The sequence below is a fragment of the Lepidochelys kempii genome, chromosome 6, assembly GCF_965140265.1.
Source record: "Lepidochelys kempii isolate rLepKem1 chromosome 6, rLepKem1.hap2, whole genome shotgun sequence".
NCBI classification, from domain to species: Eukaryota; Metazoa; Chordata; order Testudines; family Cheloniidae; genus Lepidochelys; species Lepidochelys kempii.
In genome coordinates, this window is record NC_133261.1 from 7237385 (window position 1) to 7249684 (window position 12300).

Sequence of the window (12300 nt, forward strand, 5' to 3'; positions counted from 1 at the left end):
TTACAAAATGCTGGAAAAAAAAAGAAATTCTTGGTTTTTTTGCAGCCAGTCGGAAAAAAAAGGGGCCCTTTTCCAAAAAAAGGTCTGCAAATAAATCCAGGCAAAAAAATGATTTAATTAAAATCATTTGGCCATAAACATTTTAGTCAAATGAGCTAAAAATACATAAGGGGTTTTATTAAAACCTAACTGCCCCAAGAAAAAAACGGGGGCTTAAAATGGGTCCAAGCAGCCGTAAAATCTGCAGAACACTGCCAGGCATTAATAAAATGTGTTAGGTCTCTGTATTCACAGATAAGAAAAGTCCTGCTCCAAGAAACCTCAACCAATCTGCTATTGGTTAAAAAACAGGTAACTGGGTCTATGTACAGGTCCATCAACACAAAACTGCTCTGGCCCCACGCTAAAAAGGCCCTTAGCAAGTCCTGCTAACTACCAACACTGCTGTAAAGTGCCAAGAGCTCACTGCCTGAACCCATGCTTCTCCCTGCAAAAAAGTCCCTCGGCCTCAAAATAACTCCACTTCAACTACTAATCAGCCGCTCCCTCCTTCTCGTATTGCTTTTCCTCCTTCTGGACAGCAAAACTAACAAACAAACAAACAAATTGAAGTGCTAGTAACCGCTCACATGTCCAGTCATGAAATTACCACACAGCCAGCATTTGCCAAAAAAACCCAGACCACTGCAGGGTAACGTGCTGGTCACTTCTCCCCTGCATGGTACTAAACCACAACTGCTTCAAGCAAAAAAACCCGCTCTCTCTGCTAAAACTGCCAACGTCCAAAAATTCCTAACTACAAAAAATATTAAAAACTAGCCCTGGTAAAAAAACAAAAAATTATACACTGGCCAAAAAAGCCTTGTAAAACCCATGCTTAACAAAGTGGTATTAATTAAATGTGGGGCTTTATTCAACAGGCTGCGCCCTATGTTTTTAAATAAGTATCTTCAGCATATATTGTCCTTTCTGATTGGCTGTTAAATAACAAATACCAGAAACGCCTTGTTTCCACTGCCCCCGCCATTTTCTCCACTATACTATCCTCCGTAACACATCCAAGTACAGACAATACCATATAGTCTAATAACACCCAATAGCCAAGGCCTTCCCACTTTAGTAATTTATTTAAATATTGTTTAAAAATATTTTTAACGTTCAAAATATCCCATATAAGCAAACAATTAAGTAATACAAACCGGTCAGTAAAAGTAAAGGTATATCACATGACTACAAATAAGCCTAAAAAATTTAAAATGTAAATTAGTGGGTTTTATAATGGGGTTAATATAATGGCCATTCCAGGGGTCTGTAGTATATATATATAAAAAATGGGTCCTTATTGATTTTGGTGACCCAATTAGAAAATAATTAAATTCATATTTAAAAAAGGTGTGTTCTGCCACCAAAAAATTACCTGTACTAAAATAGTCCCAGTAATTAATAACCTAATCTGTACCATATTGCAATATACCCCTTCCTATGCTATTCATGTCAATGCTTCTTAAAGGTACATAAAAATTTTAAACAAATGTGGTACCGTATTTATTGAAAAAAAGTTTTAAAATACTAATTTACAGTAATTTATGTTACATTAAAAAATGTAAAATTTGTTTGGCCCTATCTCATTTCAGGTCAATTTTATATATCCAAACTGCTCCAAGGGGGCTGCTGTTCTGTTGGCACAATAAAGGCCGTGGGTCTCCTCTAGAAAAAGGAAATCTGGTAAAACACCTGTAAAATGGTGCCAGGAGTGCAGCAGCAATTTAAAACATTTCAAGGCCAACAGCATAATAAAAAATTAAAACAGCTAAAAAAGGCCACTGGTCTTATTACTAAAGGACAGTTAACCCAGGTACAGGCTAAAGTTGGTAAATTACATGTTATCTCCACCCTTAGTTCAAGGACCCAAAAGCTGTTCACAAAAATGGTATTAAATATCACTAAGGCAAAAAAAAAAAAATGCAGTAAAATCTGGCATGTTCAAACATGCAGAATTTCCCAGATAACCAGCTAACGGCCATTCAAAGTAACCTTAAGCATCAGGCTTGGTCCACTGCCCTTACTAGTGCTTCCAAAGTGCCATCTGATCTGTGGCTGTAAAAACAAACTTAAATGTTTTCAGGGTAAAGTTTCAGGCACTCTCAGTGCTCCTTCCAAGCCTACGGGCCGGTTAAAGGGGTGTGGGCTCCCACATACCAAATCCTGCCAGGTCCATAAAAAAAATGCAGGTAAAGTTAAATAATTCACCGTAATATTTAAAAAATTAAACCACCTTGTATGCCTAGCCAGTTTGTTGTCAGTGCTCCTAAAATAACACCTAATGTTTAAATAAAAATAAAAAATTAATAAACACTTTGGCCTTTAAAGCCCACACAGCATCAGTGCGTACAAAAGCTAAAGCCAAAAAAAGTCGTCACTGTTTATAACAATGGTTGTTAAAAAGGTAGCAAACAGAAAACGACCCGAACAAAACACCGAATTTTCCACTTAGTAACAGCTGTGTAAATGTTGAGGCCACCACTTTGTAAAATATACATTTTAATTTCATAACTGCTGGCAACAATTCCATTATTGGCCTGCAAATAAAGTCCTACAATTAAATCTTAGGTTTCAAATACCTTTGAATTAAACTACCTTCATACCAAACCAATTCCAAAACCTACACTCACTCCTACCAAAGGTTCAAAAAATTTCTAAATTACAAGGTCAAATTTATGTACTTCAAGTTATATTGTATTTATGTACTTCATTGATGTACATATATATTTATGTACTTCAAAGTATATTATATTATACTTCGAATTATATATTCAATTAAAAACCATGCATTCCACAGTTTATAAAGTGTCTATCATAATGTAGTGTGTTATGTAACTAAGGCTATAAATCAACCCCAGCAGATTGTTACAATAAAAACAGTAATGTTTATACTGTTTTCATGTAGTTTAAAAATATGTTGTTGTAAAAAATGTAATAACAAAAATACCTTTCATGTTCAAACAGTGTGCTTTGTTGTTATATCCAGTCACAGTTGATAAGGCTAACCATTTAATCTAAAATCAAAAATACAAAATCTAATAAAAATAAAAAATTTAAAATGGTAGTTGTGCTAAAAAATGCCCAAAAGGCGGGGGGAGAGTGTAAAACAAAATTAAAAAACATTAAATGTCGGCCTCTCAGTTGATTTAAAAACAAAGCAACAGTCAGGCTAATGCAGAACCATAATAACACAAAATTTGTAAAGGCAGACCTGGTAAAGCGTATAAAAAACTGCAAACAAAGCTGTTTAACCTTGCCTTAAAATAAAAATAAAATGTAATTGTTAGCAAAAAATTTTAAAAACAAATAAAATATCAAAAAAGTATAAACAAAGACACCATCTTATATAATCAAAGGGTATAAATACTGCTTTATATTGTTTATACTTTAAAAAACTACTAAGGCAAAGGTATTCTTCATCCATTGCATTTCTTCCCTTGCAATTGCTTAAAAATAAACTCTTTTTGGCTTGTTGCATTCAAACTAATATATTATGTGTGTATATATATATATTTATTTTCTTCCACAGTACTAAACCACAATTGCTCCAAAACAAACAAACAAACAAACAAAGCCGCTCACTCTGCTAAAACCGCCAAAGTCCAAAAATTCCTAACTACAAAGAACATTAAAAACTGGCCCTGGTAAACAAGGCGAAGCGTTATACACTGGCAAAAAAAAAAACCCTTGTAAAATCCATGCTTAATAGTGTGGTATTAATTGGGTTTGGGGGTTTATTCCAAGGCTGCGCCCTGTGTTTTTCAATAAGTACCTTCAGCATGTATTGCCCTCCCTACTTCGCTTTCAAATAACAAATACCAAAGGTGCCTTGTTGCCACTGCCCCTGCCATTCCCTCCATGATACTTCTACCCCCGTAACACATCCAAATACAAACAACACCATATATTCTAATAAAACCCAATGGCCAAGGCCTTCACATTTTAATAATGTAATTAAATATTGTTTAAAAAATTAGGTTAAAGGTTCAAAATATCCTATCTAAGAAAACAATTAAATAAAAAACAAACTAGTCCATAAAAAGAAAAGTATACAATATCACTACAAATAAGCCTCAAAAATCTAAAATTAAAATTCGTGGATTTTATAGCGGGGTTAATATAAAAGCCATCTTAGGGGTCTATAATATGTCATAAAAAAGGTCCTTATTGGTTTTGGTTGCCCAATTAGTAAATAATCAAATTCATATTTAAAAAAGGGTGTGTTCTGCCACCAAAAATTTACCTGTACTAAAATAGTCCCAGTAATTAATAACCTAATCTGTACCATATTGCAAAATACCCCTCCTATGCTATTCATGTCAATGCTTCTTAAAAGTATTTTAAATTATATAAACAACAAATGTGGTATGGTACTTTACTAAAAGAAATGTGTTAAAGTAAGAGTAATTAATGCTATATTAAAAACTATAAAATTTACTCTTCCCCTATTTAGCTTTCAGGTCACATATATCTATCCCAACTGCTCCAAAAAAGCTGCCATTCGGTTAGCAGAGCAAAGCGCCCGTGTCTCCTCTAAAAAAATATTTGGTCAAACACCTGTCAAGTGGGGCCAATAGTGCAGCAGCAATTGAAAACATTTATAAAAGCCAACAACATAATAAAAAATCAGAGCAGCTAAAAAAGGCCACTAGTCTTATGACTGAAGCACAGTTAACCCAAGTGCAAGCTGAAATGGATAAATTACATGTTATCTCCGCCCTTAGGTTAATAACCCAAAAGCTATTAATAAAAATGGTATTAAATATCACTAAGGCAAAAAAAATTGCAATAAAATCTGGCATGTTCCAAATTTCCTAAATAACCAGCTAACGGCCATTCACAGTGACTTTAAGCACCAGGCCTGGCCCACTGCCCTTACTCGTGCTTCAAAAGTGCCATCTGATCTGTGGCCGTAAAAACAAACTTAAACGTTTTCAGGGTAAAGTTGCAGGCACTCACAGTGCTCCTGCCAAGCCTACGGGCCGGTGAAAGGGGTGTGGGCTCCCACATACCAAATCCTGCCGGGTCCGTAAAAACAATGCATAGAACATGAAACAATTCACGGTAATATTAAAAAAATTAATTCCCCTGGTATGCCGAGCCAATTTGTTGTCAGTGCTCCTAAAATAACACCCAATGTTTACATAAAAATAAAAAGCCAATAAAGATTTTTGGCCTTTAAAGCCCCCACAGCCTCAGTGCGTACAAAAGCTAAAGCCAAAAAAAATTTGTCACTGTTTCTAACAGCGTTTGTTAAAAAAGTAGAAAACAAACACCAACCCTAACAAAACACCTGCTCTTCCAAGCTAGTTACAGCTGTGTAAACGTTAAGGTCACCATTTGCAAAACATACATTTTAATTTCACCATTGCTGCAAAAAATCCTTATCTATTGGTCTGCAAATAAAATCCTATAATTAAATCTTAGGCTTCAAATACCCTTTCATTAAACCACCTTAATACCTGACCAATTCCAAAACCTACACTCACTGCTACCAAAGGTTCAAAAACTCTCTAAATTACAAGGCCAAATCTATGTGCTTCAAAATATATATCAAATTAAAAAACATGCCTTTCATACCATCTATAAAGCATTTATCTTATGGACTAATTATAATATATTGTGCTATGCAACTAAGGCTACAAAATAACTCCAGCATATTATTACACTAAACACATTCATGTTTGTATTGTTTTTGTTTAATTAAAAAATATGTTATTGTTGTTATAAAAAACAGAATAACAAAAATACTTTTCATGTTCATACTAATTATGCATTATCGTTACATCCAACCAAAAGTTATGGAGCCGATCCTTTTAATCTAATATCAAAAATACAAGGTCTAATAACAATAAAAGTTTAAAAATGATGGTTGGGCTAAAAGCACTGAAGAGGGGAGTGTGAAAGTAAAAAAGGGCATTTAAGTGCAGCCATCTTAGTTCTGTTTAAAAAAAAAAAAAAAAAAGCAAAAGTCAGGGTAACTCTAACCCCTAAGAATTCAAAACTTCTAAAGTCAAAACTGGTGTAAGCGTACAAAAATTGCAAAGCAAAAACCTTGCCTTAAAAGAACAATAAAATGTAATTGTAGCAAAAACATGTTAAAAACAAATACAATATAAAAAATGTATAGACAAAGCAGATTTTTATGTAATAAAAAGGTATAAATACTTGCTTTACATTGTTTATACTTTAAAAATTTGCATAAAAACAGACACCCTGTCCAAACGGCTGTCTTCCTTCTTGCAATTGCCTAAAAATAAAACTGTCTCTAACTTGTTGCATGCAAACTAAAAGTAAGAACTTGTCTTCTTCCACAGTATCCATTTGTTCTTGTGTCCACATTGGTACTGAGCTTAAAGAATTCCTCTCCCTCCATGGTATTTATCCCTCCGATGTATTTACAGAGAGCAATCACATGTTCCCTCAGCCTTCTTTTGGTTAGGCTAAAGCAGCCAAGCTCCTTGAGTCTCCTTTCATAAGACAGGTTTTCCATTTCTCGGATCATCCTAGTAGCTCTTCTCTGTACCTGTTCCTGTATCCTTCTTAAACATGGGAGATCAGAACTGCATACAGTCTTCCAGATGAGGTCTCACCAGTGCCTTGTAGAACGGTACTAACACCTCCTTATCTCTACTGGAAATACCTCACCTGATGCATGCCAAAACCGCATTAGCTTTCTTCACGGCCATATCACATTGGTGGCCCATAGTCATCCTGCGGTCAACCAATCCTCCAAGGGCCTTCTCCTCCTCTGTTACTTCCAATTGATGCATCTCCAGCTTATAACTAAAATTCTTGTTATTAATCCCTAAATGCATGACCTTACACTTCTCACTATTAATTTTCATCCTATGACTATTACTCCAGTTTACAAGGTCATTCAGGTCTTCCTGTATGATATCCCAGTCCTTCTCTGAATTGGCAATACCTCCCAGCTTTGTGTCATACACAAACATTATTAGCATACACTCACTTTTTGTGCCGAGGTCAGTCATAAAAAGATTAAATAAGATTGGCCCCAAAACCGATCCCTGAGGAACTCCACTGGTAACCTCCCTCCAGCCTGACAGTTCACCTTTCAGTAGCACCCTCTGTAATAATTTGTATTCTTGAACTAATAATTCCCCATGTGGCACCGTAACAAACGCCTTACTGAAATCTAGCTAAATTAGATCCACTGTGTTTCCTTTGTCTAAAAAATCTGTTACTGTCTCAAGGAAGGAGATCAGGTTGGTCTGGCACCATCTAACTTTTGTTAAACCATGTTGTATTTTGTCCCATTTACCATTGACCTCAATGTCCTTAACTACTTTCTCCTTCAAAATTTTTTCTATACTACAGATGTCAAACTAACAGGCCTATAGTTACCCGGATCACTTGTTTTCCTTTCTTAAAAATAGGAACTATGTTAGCAATTCTCCAGTCATGTGGTACAACCCCTGCGTTTACAAATTCATTGAACATTCTTGCTCATGGGCTTGCAAGTTCATGTGCCAATTCCTTTAATATTCTTGGATGAAGATTATCTGGGCCCCCCATTTAGTCCCATTCAGCTGTACAAGTTTGGCTTCTATCTCGGATATGGTAATCTCTACCTCCATAGCCTCATTCCCATTTGTCATGCTACCATTACCCTAAGATCCTCATTAGCCTCATTAAAGACAAAGGCAAAGTACTTGTTTAGCTATTGGGCCATGCCTAGATATTCTATGATTCTATGATTATCCTTAACTTCCATTCAGTCCTCAGTGTTTAACTGTCCCACTTCTTCTTTCTTTGTTTTCTTCTTATTTATATGGCTATAGCACCTTTTACTATTTGTTTTAATTCCCTTTGCAAGCTCCAACTCTACATGGCTTTTAGCCTTTCTCACTTTATCCCAACATGTTCTAACCTCAATAAGGTAGCTTTCCTTGCTGATCCCTCCCATCTTCCACACCCTGTATACTTTCTGCTTTGTCCTAATCACCTCTCTGAGATGCTTGCTTATCCAGCTTGGTCTACAAGTCCTGCCTATGAATTTTTTCCCCTTTCTTGGGATGCAGGCTTCTGACAGCTTCTGCAACTTTGACTTGCAGGAATCCCAGGCCTCCTCTGCCTTTAGATCCATAAGTTCTTCAGTCCAATCCACTTCCCTAACTAATGTCCTTCATTTTTTTAAAGTTAGCCCTTTTGAAATCAAAAACCCTACTCACAGATCTATTTTTTGTTATCCTTCCCTTCAGGTTAAGGTGAATTAGCTCATGATCACTGGAACCAAGGGTGTCCCCTACAACCATTTCTTCTAGGAGGTTCTCACAACTTACCAAAACCAAATCTAAAATGACATCCCCAGTTGTTGGTTCAGCAACTACTTGATGAAGGAATTCATCAGCTATCGCATCTATTAAAATCTGAGCCCTATTATTATTATTACTAGCACTTGTCCTCCAGTCTATATCTGGGAAGTTAAAGTCTCCCATGAGCTCACAGTTCCCATGAGTATTTACTTCATTAAAAACATTAAAGAGGGCAACAGTGGAAGAAAACATGAGTTTTTCATTGTGTCCCCCACCGCTTGGGTCACCACCACTGCTGCCTCTGTGTCTGCCTTTGCCTTCTCACCTCAGTCCTTCTCCTCCAGCAGAACTCCCCCTCAACCTCCCCTGTCTCCAGCTCTGGTGGCTGGCTCCTCTGCCGCTGCAGCCACCTACACTCCTTCCGGCCAGATGAGGGATTTCAAAACGTTCTGAAGAGTGCGCAGAAATGGGTAGAGGAGTTTCACACTGAAGCTATTTCCCCACCCATTCAAGAATACAAGAGTCACCAAAGAGGACGACATTTTGTATATGAGGCACGGGAGAATCTCATAAGAGACCCCAAACAACAATTCAAAGCTGAATTCTTTAACCGGGTGCTAGACTGTGCGATACAATCAGTTGCAGAATGTTTCATGCAGCTCAAGGATCACAGCAGCATATTTGGGATGTTGTAGGATGTTCCCAAACTCCTCACTGTACCTGAAGAAGACCTAAACCAGCAATGCAGGGCACTAGAGACCCTGTTGACACATGATGACATGTGTGATATTGATGCAAGTGATATAGGTGATGAACTGAAAGCCCTTTTCAGATACATTCAACAGGATCAACTCCAAAGGCTGTTCTGGAATATGCATGCACAAATAAGATGACCACCATCTTTCCAAATTATTTTGTTGCTCTGTGCATATTTCTAACACTTCCTGTAACAGCTGCCAGTGGAGAACACAGCTTCTCCAAGCTGAAATTAGTAAAAACACATCTATGCTCCACAATGACCCAGGAGAGGCTAGTCAGCCTTGCAACCATCTCAATAGAGTATGAGTTGGCCCAGACTGTGGACCTTCAGGAAGCAGAAGCAGTTCAAATCTCTGCAACCAAGAAGGCACGGAAGCACCACTTTGATTATTCAAACATCAAAATGCCAGTGTTAACTTTCAAATGCCTGAACAGCATATGTAACTTTTCTTGTCTGCATAATAAAGTGTACTGACAATTTTTGAACAAGGCATTTAAAGTTGTTAGTTCTCCTTTATTGAGGTAGGTAGCAGAGCAGTACCATGGGCGGAGTAGAACAGAAAGTAGGCAGAATTGAGACCTTTCAAAGTTTTGGCCCAAGCAAGGGGGCTTAGGGGTGTCATTTGAGCTCCCCGCCTGATAGGGTGACCAGACAGCAAATGTGAAAAATCAGGAGAGGGGGTGGGGGGTAATAGGAACCCATATAAGAAAAAGACCCCAAAGTCGGCACTGGCCCTATAAAGTTGGGACATCTGGTCACCCTAATGCCTGAGGTGCCAAAATGTTGTGGGCCGGCCCTGCCGGCAGGTGCAGTGTATTGAATAAAACAAACACATACAAAACAGGATGTGATTGAAGAGAATTAGTCATTAAATTACTTATTTCTTTTCTGTTTATCTTGATGGAGGTATTAAATCAGGAATCACAGACTCTGCAAGCCCCAATGCTGTGGGAGAAAGGTGGCATAAATCCCAAGTTGGAATTAGACTTTCAACAAACCAGAGAGCCGGAGGAGACAGACCTTCCCCAAGACAATGTCCTCTTATCGCCCTTTGTTCTGTAGTGGCAGTGAACATGGTTAGAAGAGATTGGCACTGCCAGGTGTGAATGGGGCTTGTGAGAGTGAAGTATTTTCATTGTATTCTGCAGATAATATTGCTCAGATTCAAAAGGAGATGCCGAGTTAACTCAAGCTACACCTTATGCATTGCCCTAACTCGACTCCTGTCCACATAGAAAAACCCTAAAGATGTGCTGCTTATAACTCAAGTGAGCTGGCCCCTCGGGGCACAGGCTAAAGCCTAAGTTAGCACAACTCACCAGCTAACATGATCTTTCTGTAGTATGGATGCAAGCTAGCTGCACTTGAGTGCTTCTAATTCGCCAATGCCTTCCCACTCTTCCCCCTGTGTCCCAAGAAAGGACAGACAAGTTCTCCCACCATCCACTGGGGAAGAATCCATACAGTGGCTCAGCTCACTGCTGTGCAAAGAGCCTTAGGATGAGCTCCTAAAAGTCTGAGTGCCCCACCTGAGTGAGTGCAGTGCCAGTCTGGACACAGCAGGACCTTTGTTTATTCACAGTGTGGCTCTTCTCATGTGAGAGAGGCTGATTCAAGCCCAGTAATTGAGTGTAGAAAACTCAAGTTAACTCTGCAGTGAAGACAAAGCCTCAGATCTTTCGGCTGACAGGGATCTATTCTACCACAGTGGTTCTCAACTGGGGGGGTCTGTGGCCCTGTGGGTGACGGGTGTCACAAGCAGGCTTAAGAAGATCTGCCCAAATAAACCAGAGAGCATGGCTGGCCTTAGACTCGGAGGCTTCTCTATCAAGCCTTAAAACCCACAGATTGTGTTAATCACTCCTATTTATGGACCAGGCGATTCCACAGGCTACTGCCCACTACCTCCAACTGTAACACAAACTTTAACTGTGACATCAGCAACATTAACATGAGCTTTCTAGAAACGTGAAGATACATGATCTATTCTTTTTGTGTGGGGGAAGTATGAATTCAGAGTTAAGGTTTTGTGTTGCAGTTCAAGCTAAAGGCATTTTTTTGTGTGTACTGTATTTCTTTATAGGGTTGCCTCTCGGTCCAAGTGCTTAGCAGTATTTGGGGCCTCTCCAGGTTGTTTCCATTAAGAGGAGAAATTGATTATAAATGTCCCATATTTCTTGGTACAATCTTGTTTACTTAAGAAGAAGGTGCACACAGTTCTGTTTCCCTGAACACAGTAGAAATGCAAACTTGCTTATAGCCAGTCCTGCGCCCTAACAAAGGGCTTTTTCTTGGCTTCCTCCACAGCCACATTACCAAGGCTTCTCTGGGTTTCTGCTGGCTTCCTTATTCCTTTCGATAGTTATCTGCAACATAAATCCATTCCCCAGCCCCTGCATTTTTGCAATCAGTCCTAGGGTTCTCCTCAGCCTGCTTGTCTCACCTACTACTCAGGCCTTGCCATGCTGGTCCAGGCCTTGGGTGGTGGGTTCTGTTGTTTTTGCTCCCACTAAACCATGGGGTATTTAATTGCTCCCATATTTAGCCTAACTGAAAGGGTGCGTTGTCCACACCTGAACTTCAAAGGTGGCTATCAATGGACGGGATATATTTGACCTCCTTGTAGGAGGTGAAAAGAAGAAGAAACTGCAGTCGTAGGTGGGGAGGGAGAAAGAGCACAGATCCTAGCTCAGCTGCAAAGGCCTCCTTTGCCTTTCACAAAGATCATCAGTGCTGGGATCCCCAGTGATTGAACTAAGGATCTCTTGTACCACGGGCCAATCATCAGGGAGAGAACTCCTGACTAAGGATGCATGACATTAATGGGGGGGGGCATTTACAGAGGTTATAGCTGCCCCCACCATTCCTTCTCTCCCATGTTCCTCCCAGATATTCCTGCTCCCCCAGTCCTTCCATAGCATAGGCCAGAAGGGCCTCTCCTTGCCCCCCCAGTAACCTGCCTTTGCAGCTGGGGAGGTGTCCCATCAGCACTGGCTCCTCAGAGCAGGACATCCCTTCCCGCAAGCCGCAGGAGAAGCTCTCGGAGAGCAGAACTGGCACCTGAGCTCTGGAAACCGCTTCAGGGACAAGTTTCCTCTCTCTCAATTTGACAAGGGGCAGGAAGAAGAGGCATAAATCCCTGGAGCTGTGTCGAGAGCTGGAGGAAAGGACTGTGTGTCCATGGCTGAAGGTGGGAGGGGAATGGATGGAGATGTGGTT